This window comes from Sus scrofa, chromosome 6 (genome assembly GCF_054392235.1).
Source record: "Sus scrofa isolate SSC_HxYL_T2T_F1_AM1 chromosome 6, Sscrofa_HxYL_maternal_Yorkshire_Landrace_v2.0, whole genome shotgun sequence".
Lineage (NCBI taxonomy): Eukaryota > Metazoa > Chordata > Mammalia > Artiodactyla > Suidae > Sus > Sus scrofa.
In genome coordinates this window covers 168,080,229-168,099,608 of record NC_139388.1, presented here as the reverse complement: position 1 = coordinate 168,099,608, position 19,380 = coordinate 168,080,229, and the positions used below count along the sequence as shown (strand labels likewise).

Genomic DNA, 19,380 nt, shown 5'->3' with positions numbered 1-19,380 from the left:
CTCTGCTGGCTGGGGCTCCCTGGGAAGAGCGCAGACTCAGGCAGATCCCCCAGGTGCCACTGTGGAAGGCCTGTGGCCCCCCACAGTCAGCAATGTGACAGATAAGTGGACTGACCACCGGGAACACTGGGGAGGTTTCATGTGCAGCTTGCCCTGGGGGCGGGGGGGGGGGGGGAGCACTTCTCAGGAGGAGGGTCTCAGAGTCTCAGAGGTGGAGGAGATAGAAAAAAGGGGGCTAGAATTCCTGGAAGAGGGAACAGCCCCCACACCCGAGGCACCGAGATGGGACGGAGGCTGAGGGGCAGCAAACACGAAGTCACTGAGTGTTTCCAGGGCTTGGGGCTTAGGAAGGGGAGGGGGAGCTGATCTCAATGCGACCTCAGAGCCCTGGCAGGGGGGAGCCTCTAAAGGACGGCTGTGCGTGCAATTCCATTCTACATCCCGGGCTGCACATGTGGGGGCAAGAGGGTGGGGGTGGAAGGCGGGGAGGGCCACCAGGAGGCTGTCGCCGTGTTCCAAGGAGATGACGAACGTCCAGAGCAAATCCTGGATTGGACAGGGATGGGGCTGAGGGGAAGAGGGATGGTTTGGAAAAGACCTGGGAAAGGCGGGATCTGCCGGGCCCAACAAATACTTGCAAGCCGCCTGCCTCCTCTAGAGACCTGAAAGCTTTACCGATCCGCTCCCGGAGCTTTAGCCTTTTTCGTGATGATTAAGACGCAGTTTACATACAATGCAAGATGCACTCTTTTAAGTGTACAAACTTACATTTGTGTAAGTGTTTTGACAAACACATAGCATTCACATAACCCCCCAAGTTGAGATTAAAAAAAATAGTTCTAGCACCCCCAAAGAATCCTCCTGTGTCCTTTGTAGTAAACCCACCCCGCCCCCACCTCCTGACAGCTGCTGCTGCTTTCTGTCCCCCTGGTTTGTCCTTTTCCAGGATGTCATGTACGTGCAGCCTCCGTGCAGCCTTTTGAGTCTGACGTCTCTCACTCCCCATAATGCGGTCCAGCTCATCTGAGGTGTCGGCCTCAGGAGGTCTCTCCTTTGCATGGCTGAGCAGTATCCTGGCGTATGGATGCACCAGAGTCTGTGCGTCAATTCCCCAGTTTGGGGACATTTGGCTTGTTTCCCCCTTGGGGTTATTATAGATAAAGCCACTACAAACACCGGTGCAATTCCTATGTGACCACAGGTTTTGATTTCATTTGGGTAAATTTCTAATAGTGGGATTTCCAGGTGTGGCAAGGGTTTGTTCGACTTAATAATAAACTGTTTCACAGGGTGGTTGGACCACTTAGCATTCCCAGCAGCAAAGTAAGAGAGCTGCAGTTGCTCCATGAACTCGCCAACCCTGGCTATTTTCCAGTTTAATCGGAGTCGTTCTAATCAGCATGTAGTTGTAATCAGCATTTTTCTAAGGACTGAAGCTATTAAGTATTTTCATGTGCTTATTTGCCACCTATATGTCTTGTAGGTATTCAAATATTCTGCTCATTATTAAATTGCATGTGGTTTTTTTCTTTTTATGGCCCCACCTGCAGCATATGGAGGTTGCTAGGCGAGGAGCTGAATCAGAGCTACAGCTTCAGGCCTGCGCCACAGCCACAGTAACACGGGATCTGAGCTGCATCTGTGACCTACACAGCTTGTGGCAACGCCAGATCCTTAACCCACTGAGCAAGGCCGGGGACGCGAACTCGCATCCTCACAGAGACAATGTTGGGTCCTTGACCTGCTGAGTCACAACAGGAACTCGGCATGTGTTTTCTTGCTATGGAGTTTTGAGAGTTCTTTATAGGTTCTGGAAGCAAGTCCTTTATCAGATATGTGATTCGCCTAGTTCCTGATCTTAGGGAAAAGTATGCAAATTTTATCATTATGTTTGATATTAGTTGTAGGTGTTTTCAATAGACACCCTTTATCAGATCAAGAAAATTCCCTTCTATCCCAGTTTGCTGAGAGTTTTTAACCGTGAACAGTGTTGATTTTGACAAGGGCTTTTTCTGAATCTATTGAGATGATCGATCATACCAGGGTTTCTTCTTTAGTCTGCTGAGGTGGTAAATTACATTGACTTCTGAATATCAAACCAGCCTTGTAATCCCAGGATAACACCCACTTCATCGTGAGACATTATCCTTCTTATCTATGCTGGATCTGGTCAGCTGGTGTTATACTGAGAATTTCTGCATCCATCTGCATTCACGACGCAAGAGGGATTGCTCTATAGGTTTCTTTCCTCGTATGTCTTTGTCTGGTGTTGGTATCAGCATAACGCTGGCCTCAAGGAGGCTGGAAGGTTAGGAAGAAAGTTGGGACGTGTTCCCTCCTCCGTCCTCTCAGAGTTTTATAATGTCCCTTTCATTCCTCGTTGTCATCTCTTCCATCTGAGTTATCAGTGTTGCTAACTGGATTCCTCTGCGACACACGACAGCCCAAGGGGGTGCAAAAAGAAAATAAGACGAGGCTCCTTCCCTAGGGGCAAAGAGAAGCAGGAAGAACAGGTGCCATGTAGCGAGTGTCCGCCCTCTTCTGGGCATTGTACTACTATCAGCACAAGATGTGGCTGCCATCCTGTTACACCAGTTTTAACGATTTTAAGGATGAGAAAGTTGAAGCTTGCGAGCGTTCAACAGCCTGCCTCAAGTCCCACAACACTGATGGGGCACTGCTGTGGTTTGAACCCAGATGCAGAGTGTCTGTTCTTTCCCACCTTATTGTGTCATCTCTCCTAATATGTATGAGCACCTACTAAGCGCCCGTTACTTTAAATGCGTTAAGACTGAGACTTTGTGGGGTATGGGTTCTCTTCCCCACGTTAATAGTGAGGAAGTAAGATTCAGGCAGGCCCGCAGCCTGGTGGGAGGTCCGTCAATGCTGTCAGGCACCAAAGCCCCCGGAGTGATGGATCGGGGGGAAGCAGCATGAGAACGTAGTTAACGCAGACAGGTACAACTCATGTACACAGCAGCTGTGTGGAGCACTAAGACAGAGGCAAGCAGGGTGGACAGAAAGCAGGGAGGGACTCACCAGGATGCGGGCACTCCTGGAAAATGCACAGGAAAGCTGGGAAACCGTGAGCCCAGACGAGAGGGCTGGAGGAGCCGGAGAGTGGATTGAGTTAAAAATCTGGGTAAACAGCAAGGGAGGACCGGGCCTGCGGAGCCCGTGAAAGCCAAGACAAGCAGGGCACATAGCCGGATTTTCCAGTGTCACGATGCTGATGCTGAGCAGGGCGGACAGGCTCGGAAACAGGAAGAGCGAAGCACTTTCCTTTCCAGCATGTTCCCGTCTCGGTCCTCACAGGCACCCTTGTGAGGTTGCTTGTTAGCGAATTTTATAGGCGAGGAAACCAAGCCTCAGCCAGTGACGGCTTATTGGCAGTTCAACCCAGCCTACCAGAAGCCCGGGAACCAGACCTGATTCCCGGTCCAGGATTCTGCCGGCGGCAGGAAGGCAGGGACAGGGCAGACCAGGAGGTGAAGGCACCTGAACGGCTCTGGGGCTTTGGGCTCTAAACACCAAGGCCATCAAAAATCTGCAATTGGAGGGCCATGGGCTTTGGAATCTTGAGGCCAAATGTTCTGAAAGCCCAAATGTTCTGAAAGCCCAATGACAAGACTCTACAGTCTTAGGATCGAAGACAGTGGATAGTGGGGGTGGGCTCCGTGATAGGGGGGACAAGGACTCAGGTGCCTGGGGTATCCACCCTAAAACCCTCCTGTGGGTGATGGCCTGTCAGGGACGTTTAGGGGGAGCAGACAGGCAACATGTCAAAGGTAAAAGGGGGTTGAGTCCAACATTCAATTTCCAAATCTGTCACCGAGGCTGCCTGCGGTCCCTGGAGGAGCAGGTGGGTGGATACACCTTGCCCGGGCCGTCACCCTTTCACCTCCTGATGCCCCTGACCCCAGGTCCAGAGGACAACCCACTATGAAGACCTCCCTGCCTCTCTCAACTCCTCGGATTTGAAAAGCAGACCCATATTTGGACTTTAGGAGGGTGACAGAGAGGAAGCCCAGCCCAAAGACCTCACCCCGCACTTGCAGCACTTGGTTTACTGGGAAGAGGGACATCAAATTCTGCAAGGTTCCAAAGGCACAAAGCTACAGCATAAGACAGCCTCTCTCCTTTCCCTCTTTTTTTTTTGGCACCTTAACCTCTCACCTCTGCCCTTGAAATTCCAAGACGTTTGGTTATTACCCTCCTGCCTCTGAATCACCTCTTCTCCTTGGCCCGCCCACCTCCATCCAAGCCTCCTCACCTCTCTCTCTGGCCCTCGACTTTCCCTCCCTCTGGCCTTTCAGTTCCCGGCTCCCGCGACTCTACTGAGCACCTGCTGTGCATTTTTCATTACCTCCTCGTGACGTATCTGTGAGGCCACGACACCGTCATTAGCCTGGTTTTATGAGTGAGAACAGGGAGGCTTAGGGAGTCTGGATGACTAATATAAGGATACATGGGCTATAAATGTCAGAGCTGAGTTCAAATAGGAGCTGAACTACTGCTACCAACTGTAACTACTGCTGCTAACAGTAAAATAGCTAAGAAACAATAATAACATCAATGGTAATAGTTGATAGTACTGACATCATGCTTTTTCGGGGCCAGGCATTACTCTGGTTTTTTTTTTTTCCCCAATGTTTCATTGATCACTTACTTCTCAAAACCGTTCTTGAGGGCAGTACTATTATTGGTCCCATTTCACAGATGATGAAACTGAGGCACAGAGAGCTAAGTAAATTGCTTTTGTTTGACTCCGAAGCCTGCTCACCTAACCTCTCTGCCCAGCTCTGCTGCCTCTCCCCAGCATTCTCCCTTTGACTGTAGCTTTCTAAGCCGCAGTTGTGGCTCTGTGTCCCCATGGTCCCAGAAAGGTACCAGAGGAAACAGTAATATATTCTGAGAAAAGGTCCTTGAAAATCAAACATTTTGGGTTTCATGCATTCATTCAAAAAATGCATATATTACCAAGCTCCCAGAGTGGGCTGGGTGGGCACGGACTTGGCATCAACAACAAGCAAGTTCCTAAGTGCTGTGATTTCAGGAAGCGACAAGATACAAAGAACAGGAGGGGGAGGTAAGGAGTTAGGGAGTGTGGGTGGGGGGAGGCCATTTAAAAGAGCGGCCCCCTTACACGTCGAGGGCCAGCCAACATCAGAGGAGAGAGCCGCAGGCAGATGAGCTGCAAGAGCAAAGGCCCCGAGACAGACTTGAGCTTGGAGAGCTGAACAAACAGCAAATGCGGAGTGAGACCAGGGAGGGAGGCAAAGGAGAAGCCGTGGGTGAAGCTGGAGAGGCAGACAGGGAACAGACTTGGGTCCTCTCCTGTGTGTGATGAGAGGCTTCGGCTGGGTTACTGCACAAGTGAGCAGAGGAGGCTGCAGGCAAGCAGGCAGAGAACCCTGAGGTCACCTGCAGAGGCTGGTCACCCTCGGCCTTTGCTGACCCACCCAAAGTATCAACCCCTCCCTCCCCCAAATCTCAGCCAGCAACACGTCGATGTGTGAACCTGGCAAGTCGCCCACCCCTTAGAGCCTCCTTCTCTCCGTCTGCAAGATGGCAATAAAAACTCGGCTGGCAGCGGCACAAGGGGCGCTGGGGCTCACCTAAGACCTGATTCCCGTTCCAGGAGGGAGGAAGGCTTCCGTGAAGTGGGCACAATGCCTGGCACAGAGCATGCCCTCAACATATACTATGCACGAGGCCTCCAAAGAGACGGGGGCGCAGGAGCGTGGCAGCCCCAGAGGCCTGCAGGGCCCAGTGCACTGGCCGGACGGCTCAGCCAAGGCAGCCGGCGTCTCCTTCCTTCCTTCCCGGCAGCCAAGTCCAGCGGGCAGCGGCAGGCCCAGTGGACCAAGGACAGACGGGCTGGCGGGCGGGCGGGGGCGAGCCGGCGGGCACAGGGAGAAAGGAAGGCATTGTCTGCCGAAACCCAACCAAGGGCCAGGGCCACAATGCGAGGGATTCTTTCGGGAAAAACAGACATGCCTTTCTTTCCACCAACTGCTGCTACAACAGCTCCGTGGATTTGACTCTCTCCCATTTCACCCCAAACAAATGATAAATAAATAAACCTCGGTGAGCTCAGAGCGCCAGAGCCAGGACCCTGGGCCCAGAGCAGACAGGCCGCCGTCCTCCCAGGCAGCGCAGCTCCTGTGCCAGGTGGGCCCGCCCGCGTTCCCACTGCCAGGCGTGGGGACCGGTCTGCTCCGGGCAGTGGCGGTGCAGCTGGCGGCCTAGGCTGTCCTCGGACCCCGGGGATCAGAGGCTCAGAGTGGGGGGGGGGGAGGCACATCAGCCGGGAGGCGGGGCCTGGCTGCAGGAAAGCTGAGAGCGGTCCCGCTGGGGCTGAGTCAGACGGGTCTCAGGGTCTCCTGACCCTCCGTGGGGGCAGCTTTGCTTGGAGCGATTTCACCAGTGCCATCTGCATGGTCCTCCTAGAGGCTCAGCGAGGTGACACGGCAATGGTGCTCCACTCTCCCAATGTGGCGAACCAGGGAGCTGAGTCCCAGAAGCCACGTGCCTTGCTCAAGGTCACGAGGCAAGGTCATCATGGGATGCCAGAGGTTCCCCCCCCCCCCCACCGCCGCCTTGCCGCATCCTTGTTTTCCAGATGGTCAAACTGCAGTGTGGAGCGGTCACCCTGACTCAGATACTCATGGCCCTTGGTGACCTGACTGAGGAGTGGCCCCTCCCAGGGCAGGAGCCTCCTCTTAACCGCAGGGGCCCTCCTCAGTACTCACAGCCCCTCGGGGAAGGGAGTTAACGCCTCATCTGAGGATACCGCCATTGTGCCACATGCCACCACTGGCCCCCCTCAGTCTGGGCACCTCCCGCCCGACACTGTGTTCCCATCTGGCCCAGGTTCTCTGCGCCTCTCTGGGGCTGGCCCTGCTTTCCTTCCTGCTTGTCCAAACCCTGGCTCTCACTGAGGCCCCGGGGAAGTCTTCCTCCACGAAGCCTCCCAGCTCACTCCTGCCTCCAGGAAGCTAGCCCTCCTCATGGCCTCTGCTGCCCGTCCTAAAGCTGGGCCCTGCTGAGAGCCAGGCAAAGACACCTGGCGACCCATAGGGGACATGCAGAGGGCAGCCACGCCTACACTCACCCCACACCAGAGAACATCAGGCAGCTTCAGGCCTCCGGTCCGGCCCATTGGCTCTTGTTCCTTGAACCTAGGACACGTCCTCCTCTTCTCTTTAAGTCACCTTCCTCCTCTGGGTCTCCTTCTTGATGCCCAAGGAGCCTGGGCACCTGCTCTATCTCCACATCCGTCACCCACACTGGCCGTGCCTGTGTGTACATGCCTGTTCCTCCCACCACACGGTGAGCCCTCGGGGGCTGGAGGCAAGGGGCAGGGGGCAGAGGCACCTGGGGGCCCTGCAATCCCAGCCGTCTCCGCTCACTCAGGGTTTGCTGAGCCCCTAAGGGTAAGAGAATGACCCAACTCACATTCCTCCAGCGGTTCTCCCACACAGCCTGTCTCCTGCCAGGGGACACCGTGACCTCCCCAAGGGCAGGTCCCGCCCTCGTCTCCTGGGCCTTCTCCTCTTCCTTTCTGCCTCCCAGGGGGAGGCCTGGGTGTCCTCCCCTTCCGCTATGACAGCAAAGGGACTCTTCCCGGCCCTCACGCCCTACCCTAGGTCCCAGCTCAACCCGCAGGCAGATCAGCAAGGCCCTGCCGTCTCTCAAGGTCAGAGCAGCGATTGCTTTGTTCTAAGGTTCTTAGCGCCTGACCACGTGGGATTGAAAAATGCCAGAGAGGACGGCCCGAACAGCCAGAAAACACATGGCACAAGAGGAGCCGGGCACGCAGGACCCGTCCCCGGGCAGTGGAGGCACAGAGGGGCCTGGCCCCACTCCAGGGAAGAACCAGCGGCTCTTTGAGAGAAATCAGGACAGCTGAAAATTGAATACATACGTACGTGCAAAAGCCTAATTCCTCCTCGGAGTTTTGGAGAGACGCTTTCATAGCTTTTCATGACATCATGTCAAATGTTTCCAGGCCTCCAAGACAGAGTTTGGCCCCACATACCGGGCACTCAAGTCGCAGGACCCTTTGCTCTCAGAATCCTGGGTCTCAACAGGACACAGGGCCCCTGCCCTGTCCCTTCCCGAAGGCTGGCTCTTGCCTCTTCAGACAAAAGAAAACCTCCTCTAGTGCCAGGGGCCTCTGGGGCGGTGGGATGGCCAGTTTCTACCGCTGCTCTGCGCAGAGCAGAGAGCCAGTCTCGGTGACAAACGAGAAACACAGAGTCAGGCAAACCCATAACCTCCCAGCGTGAGCTAGCGACTTGCCCTCGGGAGGCTGCCCGGCAGTATCAGAGTAAATGAAGCTGATGAATCAGCATGCGAGTCAGTATCCCAAGGCTGCTCCGTGGATTAATGAAAGAAAATCCTGTTGGTGAAAGTGCCAAGCTTTACGCGTGGCTAAAGAAGACACTTAGAAAACTGAGTTTCTTCTCCCCTTACGCAGCCTGGGGTTGGCGGCTGGAGAGACTACACCTCTGTCTCCCGGGCTCTCTCCAGAGGGCACAGGCTCCCTTCAGGTGCTCAGAGGACGTCGGAGGCTGGGACGATAGGAGTTCCCCTGGAAGGAGCTCTGCGCAGCCGTCAGCTCTCCGTTTTCACCAGTCCTCACTTTGCGGATAGCTACCACCTGCTCAAAGCAGCATTTCCCGAGGAGCTGCTGTCCACGTGGACCTAATGATGGGGAGATTCAGGTCACGGCTTCAACCGGTGCAGCAACCAGGTGAGAAGGAAAGTGGGGCGAAGGCTGCAGCCCGGGGGACAGGTGGACAGGAGGGATGACAACTCGGAGACGTAGGGTGGTTCCCGCAGCCGGAATCCTTGGGGGGGGGGGTGCCCGCCATCACCCTGCTCTCCTGCCACCATCCACACAGGCTGCAGCCTCGAATGAAGGGCTGTTGACCCCAAGTCCCTCTCGGGAACCCTCCTCAGGGGGCTCGCGTCCTGTGCGCCTCCCTGAGAAGCAGGCCTGCAAAGCTCACTTCCCGTGGGGAGACCCACCAGAAAACAGGTTATTGCTCGATGCTCTGGTACGTGTGGGGTTGGGGGGCTGTAGGGGTGCAGAGGAGGGAGTAATGGAAATGGGTGCATGGGGCAGGGAGCTGCCAAGGCTTTTCCGGAGGAAGGTCCCGGGGTGGAGCTGCAGGGTGCGAGCGCACACACGAGTGTGTTGCGAGACAAGGTGGCAGCAGAGGGCCGGCCCCGGCTGGGCTGCAGACGCCCCCCTCCTGGGCACAGGGGGAGGCTACACGCTCTTGTTTGCCTCTGGGGACATCTCAGGCCACCTTGACCTCACCCTCTGAAGCTGCTTCTTCTCCTCTTGGCCCCGGGGATGGCTGTTGTCCCCGCTCTGTCACTAGCCTCTCTCTCTCTGTGCTCCAACGCTTCCCCACCTGTGCCTTCGGCTCTGCCCAAGGCCTCCTGGAGCCTCCTCTCCAGCCCAGGCCCCTGCCTGTCCCCTGGGGCCTGTCGCGGTCACCTAGACCCCTGAGAGGTGGAAATGGAGTTCATTTCTGCCGGCAGCTGCCCCCCCAAATGGGGCCGCACCCCCAGACACGCGTCTTCTGTATCTCACCAGCCACTGGCCCAGGGCTGTTTGTTCCACGGCATATTCCTCCTATTCCTCCTTTCCCCGCCGCTCCCACCCCTCCACCCAGGATTCTGCACCGTCCAGGCTCTTGATCACAATGGTTGTTAAGAAATCACCTCCCTTCATCGCCTGCTTCTTCCACAGCGCCTCCAGAGCTTCTCGTTATGATGCCCTTGTCTACAGTAGGGACATGCACAGACGCCTCCAGCCGCATCAGGTTCGCTGCGACAGTGCTCCCGAAAGGGCCAGCGCTCTTCATCACCAGCTCGGTGCCAAGGCTCCCTGGCCCTGGCCCCGTCTCCTGAGTCTCACGCCAGGCTTCTCCCCTCCAGCACGGCCTTCCCTCTGTTCCAGGCCCACAAGAGTACTCAGGTGCCCGGATCACATCACGCACAAGCCCACCTGCAACCTCACTCCGTTCTCCCATTCGGCCTGGACCACCTCAGTCGGATCCCCCAAGTCCTGGCCATCCTCCCAGCCCCCATCTCAACTCAAGGCCTCCATCAGGCCTCTCCCACCCACCTCCCAAGCCTCTGAGGTCTCCAGAACCCTCCTCACCTCCCTCCTCTGCAGGATGTGAGTCACTGCTGACTGCTTCCATGGCCCTCAGACCAAACCCCACCAGGCCAGGAGTCCAATGATCAGCAATGCCAAGAGCCAGGGCTTATGGTCTGGCCGCCCGGGATCTGATTTCAGGTGCGCCTGCCAAGAGCTTGGGGCAGCTGGGACCTACTAGGCTTCTGCCTCAATTTCCCTAATAGGCATTCAGACAAATTCCTAAACCCTGGCCTACCTCACTGGCTCTGGACCTTCCTATCTGATCTTGCCTGTCTCCTAGATGCTATTTGCTAAACTCCCATCCATTCAGTGTGTGTGTGTGTGTGTGTGTGTTGGGAGGGTAGGTATTTGGTGCCTAGAACCAGAAGCAGGAGGTGGCTGCGGGCCATCCGATTCCACTTATGACCTCCTGCCTCTACCACCGTGGAAACCCACCTAGCAGATAAGACCCGAGGGCTACTGAGAGGCCCACCCTCCTCTCTAGAAACTGAGCTGTCCTATCATTTCCCTCAACACTCAGGTCCTGACACCTCCTCTGCTCCCCAAAATAATAACAACATGATAAAGGGCTGATATTTAATGAGAACTTACTCTGGGCCAGGCCCAGTTCTCAACACTTTACACATACAGATTCATTTAGGTCTCAGAGCGACCCTTTGAAGTAGGTATGAGTCTTCCTCCACTTTCTAGATGAGATGAAGAGGTGACATTAGGTCAGCAACCTAAGCCCTCCAGCTTCAACCAAAAGCCTTCTCCCCTCTGTTTCTCCTCATACCCCATCCCACCCAGCAGGGCCACCCCACACACCGATGCAGTCTGATTGTTGCCCAAGAGCTCCCGGCCACGGCCCCACACACGGAGAAGCGGGAGTCTGCTTCTGCCACACAGACACCACGCAGGTGGGCCTGCTGGGCTGTGCAACTGGGGAAGCCTGGCTGCTGCTTTACCTCTCAGATGAAACTGCATTTCTGTAACTTGGCATCCATTCATTCATCCATTGAATAAATACTAAAACACCTGCCATTGCTGGGTACCGGCTGTGTCCATCCCAGGGCAGTGAGCAGAGACGGACCACAAGCCCTGTTTGCATTTACCTGAGTGACCCTCTGCACACAGGGATTAACAGGCTCCTGAGAGCAGGGTCCACCGCACAGACAGGTGCCTGGCAATATGCATTCACTGAGTGTTCAAGACCTGCTGGGGACACCGACCGCAGGCGGCATGTGGATGAGGCCTGGATGGCCTTTACTGCCTCTGCCCCAGGTGACAGGTGGTAAACAAGAGACCGGAAGGTTGGGGACCGGAACTCATCCTTCCTGACGCCCCACCGCCTTGAGCTGCCCTTTGGGGAAAGGAAAAGGTATCGCCCCACCAAAGCATTTCAGAGAAAAAGAGCAGACTGTTCCTTTAACCAAGGTCACGAAGAGCCGTGAGAGCAGCGTCAATTATTCCTGAATGTGGGAAGAATTCTGAAGGTCAGAGGAATGGAAAAGGTACACGGAGAAACAAAAAGTTGGCATTTAGCCGTGGCGACACACTGAGCTGATAAACAGCCTTTGAACACTTAGCTTATTTATTTATTTGTTTTCAGTTCTTACGCGGTTGTTAATTCCAGCTAAAATCCCCGCCCCCCCGTGCCCTGCTCACACGTGTGGTACACTGTGTACCCATCCAGCAGCAAAGCCGACACCTCCCCTGGCAAGAGCGCTCTGACACTTCAAACACACTTCCACGTCTGTGTCACGGCAACAACACGGAGAAGAACACCCTGGAGGTGGCTGCACTGGCTTCCTGGCAGGGCTGCTAGTTAACAGTGTCTCGTCTCCAGTAGGAGTCCAACAAACTGGAAGCAAACTGGGGCCGGGCCCAAAGCCAGGCTAATGGCGATACACTGTGTGGGATGAAAGGGACAGGGGAGTCAGGGAGAGACACGGCCAGAGTAACATAAGGCTGGCGAGGCTGATGAGGCTGGCGGGGCTGGTGGGGCTGGTGAGGCTGCCATCTGAGGTCCCCTTTGCAAGATGAAGGTAATTTGTTCTGGAGGTTTTTTGGTTGATGTTTGGTTGTTATTTTTGTTTTGTTTTGTTTTCCACATTCCCTCTGCTTGAACCAACCCTGCTGAAAAGAACTCCTGCTCTGCTTGTCCATGGAAAGGGTCCCTGGAATGTTGGATCAAGTCTCTGGAATGTATGGATTTAACGAGCCAATTTGGAAATTAACAGAGATGGAAAGGGAGCGTTCTGGTTCCGTTACACACAGAATTACTACCTGAGTGAGTGCGGGGCGGGGGGCCGAAGGTACCTCGGAGCTTCCCGTGAGCGGGCTTAGCACTTTCCAAACCTGAAGCTTGGCCACTCTGCAGGCTTAGGGTTGGAAACGTCAGCAAAGACCATCCACAGTCTTGCTGAGGGAAGGATACAAACGTCATGAGGAATTCTGAAATGCTGGAAACATGCGTTCCAAACGTTTTACTGAGCAAAGACCGCCCCCCTTCCCACCCATAGCCGGTTGAGCTTCCTCATTTGAAATATTTCCTCCGCCAAAACAAACGACACCCCTGTCCCCCAATATCCTGTCAAAACGGTGGTCCAGTCTTGTGATCAGGACAGAGATAACTGAGGGTAAGCCGAGGATACTGACATATCGGGGGTTAAAACTTGACATCTAAGTTATCTTCGCAGTTTTGCTTCCAATAAATATAATATTCCCTCGGTTATTTGTTTAATATTCGACAGCCTTGGGGTTTCACCCGGCACCTTCTACGCAGCTGGGGAGCTTGGGGCCAGGCTGGGATTGGTCACTTTATCTGGCATCTCTCGTGGTGCAGATGAGGCTGTGGATGTGCCGGGAAGGGAGACTACACACCCGCCAGGTACGGCATGGGGGGCCGCTTAGAAGCCTTGCCTGGGGGGTGGGGGGGGTGGGCTGTGCTGCCCCGCACCCCCACCCCAGCAGACGGCGCCTCTCCTCATCCCAGCTTCTTTTTTTTATATATATATATAATTTTTTTTATTTTCCCACTGTACAGCAAGGGGGTCAGGTTATCCTTACACGTATACATTATAATTACAGTTTTCCCCACCCTTTCTTCTGTTGCAACATGAGTATCTAGACAAAGTTCTCAACGCTATTCAGCAGGATCTCCTTGCACATCTATTCTAAGTTGTGTCTGATAAGCCCAAGCTCCCGATCCCTCCCACTCCCTCCCCTTCCCATCAGGCAGCCACAAGTCTCTTCTCCAAGTCCATGATTTTCTTTTCTGTGGAGATGTTCATTTGTGCTGGATATCAGATTCCAGTTATAAGTGATGTCATGTGGTATTTGTCTTTGTCTTTCTGACTCATTTCACTCAGTATGAGAGTCTCTAGTTCCATCCATGTTGCTGCAAAAGGCATTATGTCATTCTTTTTTATGGCTGAGTAGTATTCCATTGTGTATATATACCACATCTTCCGAATCCAATCCTCTGTCGATGGACATTTGGGTTGTTTCCATGTCCTGGCTATTGTGAATAGTGCTGCAATGAACATGCGGGTGCATGTGTCTCTTTTAAGTAGAGTTTTGTCCAGACATATGCCCAAGAGTCTCATCCCAGCTTCTTATACTTAACTCCTTAGAGCGCTTCCCTCCATGCAGGGCACGAGCCTTCTGACTCAGGCTTCAAGTCTCTTTGCGCAGAGATGTATTCAGGGCTATAAGCACCACATCTGATTCTTCCTTGATGGTCTTTGATTTTTCTTCCAGGACTTGATCAAGTGGACCCAGCTCAAGCATCAAGGCCAGGGTGTGGTTTCAACTCAAAGTCCCTGGGAGAGGGGATGGCCTGTCACACGGGGTGATCGGGGGTGGCAGGGGCTCCAAGGAGGGTGTAAGTCTGACTCGCCTGGGAACCTGGGGGCTGTGCCTCTACGTTCCAAAGCGATGGGACTATATCTGGCGGGGCTCACAAGCAGGTTACGGATCCAGACTTGTAATTAAGTGCAAGATTAATTCGATCTTGAGTTCAAGATCAAAAAGTTGAGACCAGAGGGTCTAGTGGACACCTGTGGGGGACACTGGTGCAGAGGGAGGGCCAGCCTTGGTGACATCTGACTGCACCCTCCCTCCCATGCCTTGAGGACGGCCAGCCTACCTGGTCCTGTGCTCTCCCCAACCCAGATCCAGACTTCTGGGTGGAGGCGCCTGTTTCAGCAGGGCCTCTGACCAGGCACCTGGTGCCTAAGTGGGACATCACAGCCCCTTCCTACTTCAACACGTGGGAGAATGGGGTCTCATCTTCTTTCCTGACACGAAGTGCTCTGGGGTTGGCTTGAGTCAGCCTGCGTCCCGCCCACCTCTCACTGCTCAGGACCCGAGGTCACTGAGAGCTCAGGTACGCAAAAATGGTTTCTGGAAACATGTGGCCCCTGAGCCACAAAAGCCAGAGCAGGGGAGGAAGAATTCCTCTCTCTCCCCTTCCCGTTCTGCCAAGAAGACAATTTTGCAGGCAGACGCTCCTCTCTGTTTATAAAGGTGGGGGGAGAACCCAAACAAATAAAAAGCAAGCTGCAGTCAGCATCACAGCCACGCAGAGCTCTGTGTGTCACTTGAACAAGTGTTCAGTGCTGTTTACAAAGAGGCCTATTAAGCCCCTTTGAACGCCAGCACGGGGCCTAGGGTCTGAGTCTCACACTGTGACTTGGCCATAAACAGCAGGGAGGTGGCAGGGCTGCACATGTGACATCTGGAAGCATCGTCCAGGCCATGGGAACACAGGCGGCTGCTCCCCACAGCAGACACATGCAGCCCAGAGCCTTCTGCAGCCTTCTGGAAGGCAGGGGCCCCGCTTGTCTGGACTGAAGGCCTTACTGCTGGGCTCCTGACTTCCCAGGAAGTCATCTGATACCAAAGGAAATGTCATCCATTTCTAGCAGTTTAAGAGGAGGCTCTCACCTTGGGAGCCAGGGAGGGGTGCCTAGGCCCTCGGCTGTCAAGGTGAATGACAAAGGGAGGTGCTTCTCAGACTGTCTGATACTCGTGGTTGAACCCTCATAATGCAGGGTGGCTTTCTTAGCTTGAGCTGCCAAAACAATACACCACAGAGCAGGTGGTTCAAACAACATAAATATATTCCCTTACAGCTCAGAGGTTGGAGGTCTGAGGTCAGGGGCCAGCATGGCTGAGTTCTGGTGAGGCCCCTCCACCTGCCTTGCAGGCAGCCACCTTCCGGCCGTGTCCTCACGCGGCGGGAAAAGGAGCCCACTCTAGTGTTTCTTCTCATAAGGACACTAATCTCATCACAAGGGCCCTAGATCATGACCTCAGCTAAACCCGACTGCCCCCCAAACGCCCCACTGCCAAATACCATCACACTGGGGATTTAGGATTCAACCTACCAACTGTGGGATGACACAAACACAGAGAGTCCGCAGCAGTCACAGCCTGAATTGCAGAATACAGCGGATGCATGTACGCAAAGCTGGATGACACAGCTTTGTCCAATTTTAGAGATGTTAAAAATCAGTCAGGTCCACCCTCCAAATATATACCGTTCAGGATCCATCAATTTTACTTTAATAAAACAGAAAAGAACTTTTCCATTAAAAACCAAGTCCATCACGTGATAGACATTTACCTTCCCTCCAGCCTGTCCTTAGAGGCGTTGTTACCCGGCCTTCGCTAGAACGGTTCCTGCCCCCAAGGCGGGTGTCCGAAGACTGAACTTCTCTAGCCAATTCTTCCTTTCCTGAGCTGAAATCAGCCCCTCCTAAAAGCTTTTATGCACGAATCAGGGCCCTAAAAACCACACTGGAGTCGTGTGTCGAAAGAGAGCCCTTCGAACCTGAATGAACTAGATTATCAAATCCCTCCCACACCGCCATGGCTCATGAGTACAGGTGAATAAACACACACACACACACACACACACACAGAGAGAGAAAGAGAGAGGGAGTAATACTTCGTGTATCCACACGTCCCATAGCTGGTAACCTCCCGTGTTCAGAACACATGATCAAACAACAAACTGGCACCACACTGCAGTCGTGCACTTGACTCCTAGAAGCGTGCTTCAGCATCTCCATCTGAAATGATTTAGTTTAGCTTTGGACTCACTTTTCATAAGCCTGGTTCTCTGGCTTCCTAGTCCATGAAAGATTAAAAGCAGCCACAAAGCTGCAAAGGAGGCCAGCTCCAATGAACGAGTAAAAATGTTCAGCTTGACTCCAATGGGAGGGAGAGGGAGAAACGGTCAGCGAGCCTTCCAGAAAGCAGAGCGTGGCAGCAGCCGAGGGTCATCCAGAGGGAAGGCCACCACCCCTACATGCCTCAGCATGTGCTGCCCAGGCCACTGGGATGACCCCGAGTCCCCAAGCCAAAGGAGGACCCACGGGAGAGTCTGCTCTTGTGTGTGACAAACAACTTGAAGAGCTTCCCACCCAGTGGGTGTGTCCGCCAACATCATGCTACCTAAGGGTTAGGATTTTACTAGCGAGCCAATTACCTAGCTGCACTTATTGTCTAGATAATTCCTTTCTGGTGAAAGAGCTCACCACACGGATGTTGCCTACCTGAGGTGTCACTGCGTGCTCTCTCGCCGGGCAGACTGCGGTTTTCAAGGGCACACGTTACTGATGATTACAATGCAGGGTGCGGTGAAGGGCACGCGGGGAGCCCTGCCCGGCTGACTGAGTCCCATGGTAACTGGAACGAAGCAAGACCGTGTTGCCTAATAGAGATGCTACCTGCTTTCACAGAGATAGGAACTGTTGAAATTAGCATAGTAACGTTTGATCCCAAACAAACAACATCCCTGGCTTGTGATAATTGCATCTTCATGACCCATATGCCTATTTCCTCATGAATATTTATATCCAATTCTAATTTGCACTAATCCTTTGCCTAGACAGCCTGACAATACTTGTGGTTTCACTCGCTCCACCACCGCAGTCTCCAAGCCCCCAAGCCAGCTGCCAAGAAGGCCAGGACCTTGGGCACAAGTGGCCCGGAAGGGACAATAACTCCTAGTTGTCTGGGCAGGTGCAGGAAGTACAGTCAATGCCAAAGAACGGTGCATCCAAGGTCATTCATCGTGGGGTCAGGAACACAGGATCACACCCAGGTGTGCACGTGCACATGCGCACACACACACACTTTCCAAAACAACACCCCTTGGAATCGCCTCCACCACTCAGCGTGTGTGAGCCCCAGGGGCAGAAGCACCAGCAAGAGTTAGGGGTCATTTGCTGCTCTGAGTGTATTACACAAGACTGTCTCTGGAGGATGGGGTGGCGGACACATCGGCGCCTCTTGGCCTGGTCTCATTCCTATTTTTTCAGCACATGTTACCTTCTGGCCTACTGTTTTAGTTACCGCTCACATTTATTATTTGCTGTCTGCCTGTTCCCTAGAATGGGACATGCACGGGGGCCCTGCACTTGCTGTTTTGGATCTGCTGTCTCAGCACCCAGGGCACGCCCCGACACAGAGCAGGGGCTCAGTGACAATTAGTGCAGTGAGTGATAAATGACTGGGTGGCCGATCCTGCAGCATGAAAGAGCGATGGATGGCAGCCCTGGCAAGCTCTTGGTGCACGTGCCACCTGCAGTTTCTCCTGGGACCATCATGCATTCATCACAGCCCTGCATCCCAGGAAGTCCAACACAGCCTCGGAATCATTCTCAACCCAAGATTTCAGGAAGCCACGACCATAAACTCCTCTTTAACACAGAGCATGGGTTCTGGTCCCATTTCTGGTCTCAGCTATTCTCATTGAAGGCTGCGGGTTCTGTCTGCTTGTGTTTTCGTCCCTAGTGGATCCACGGGTGAGGGGTGATATCTTCTGACCTGGGGCAGGTACAGATAAATGGATGCATCCCTGGATCGGGGGCTTAGCTTCATCTCAACCAGCTTGGGCACTTTTTGAAAAGCCGCTGCGCTCCCAGCGCTCCCTCCAGCCTCTCTCTCCCGTGCCATCCCCCGGGATCTCCCCATCTTGCAGGAAAGGAACGACACCTCCTTTCAGAGTCTCAGTCAAGCAGTGACTCGCTCAAGGCCACCCACTCAGCAAGATGCAGACTTGAGATCCGAATGCAGGCCTCTCGGTGGCTGTGATTTACAGATAAGGAAACAGACAAAAAGAGCCAAGATTTGCCAAAAGTCACACTTTAGAGCTTTATGAACCACTGAACTACGCATTCCTCTAAGCGAGGGGCAGCCCCTGAGTCTTCAGCGCCTCCCCACCAGCCAGCCCTAGGCTGGACAGGAGCAGGTGAGTGAAAGAAAGTGAGGACCCAAAGCCTAAAGTGACTGGACAGCCTGACCCGAAAGGGAAAGTCGAATATAATCAAAGTTCCCAAACCGAGTGACCCTGAGAAATCAGCCACGGGTTTCAGCAGGAGGACAAGCCATGCTTGCCCCGGTCCCAGGTGAAGCCAACACCCCGTGTCCTCCTGACCAGGAAAGGGGCATAAGCCCCCACTGGAGACCACCGCTCCCCCAACCCAGCTGTCACTACACGGCCCTCCTGCTCCCGCTCTACTTCCTGGTTGGTTTGACCCCTTTTGCAAAAGAGATGGGAGGTTCCCTCCTCGGGCTCTGTCCAGTCCTGCCCCAGATTCAAGTACTATCTGTTCTAGGAGCTCAGCAAACGTGGAGGAACAAGTAAGTGGGTAAATAAGTGAATCATCGGGGACTTCGATGGTCTGAGTCCACATTTTCAAACCCCTGGACAATTTTGTTATACACATATTCACTCATCAAACACTTATTAAGCACCTACTGTACAAGGGGCACAGCACCAGGCTCAGCGCCAGGCTCTGCGATTAGTGGGGAGCAAATAATTGCAGTTTTCCAACAGGACCTGGACCTTCGGCTCCTCTTCTCTCTATTTTAACCATTTTGCACTTTCTCACATGGAAGCTCCCAGGCTAGGAGGGGTCGAATTGGAGCTGCAGCTGCCGGCCTACACCACAGCCACAGCCACGCCAGATCTAAACCACGTCTGTGACTTACACCACAGCTCACGGGAACACTGGATCCTTAACCCACTGAACGAGGCCAGGGATCGAACCCACGTCCTTATGGACACTAGTCGGATTCTTCACCGGATGAGCTACAACGTGAATGTCGGTCCATTCTGCACTTATTTCCAAGTTTACGCTCTGTAGCTGGTTTGGATCTCAACCCTCTAAACTCAAACCTCCAGCGTCTCCCAC

At 54.0% G+C, this 19,380-nt stretch overlaps 1 protein-coding gene and 1 long non-coding RNA gene across 2 annotated transcripts in view; both read right to left on the bottom strand.

Moving 5' to 3' along the window:
• The window catches only part of TRABD2B (TraB domain containing 2B), a 214,683-nt gene that overhangs the window by 171,413 nt on the left and 23,890 nt on the right, over nucleotides 1-19,380 (bottom strand). The window lies entirely within an intron of this gene.
• On the bottom strand, nucleotides 1,214-5,840 carry LOC106508570 (uncharacterized). The gene is made up of 2 exons (XR_002345212.2): nucleotides 5,619-5,840; nucleotides 1,214-2,484 (listed from the first exon to the last, which is right to left on the bottom strand). It is a non-coding gene; the product is annotated as an uncharacterized LOC106508570 (long non-coding RNA).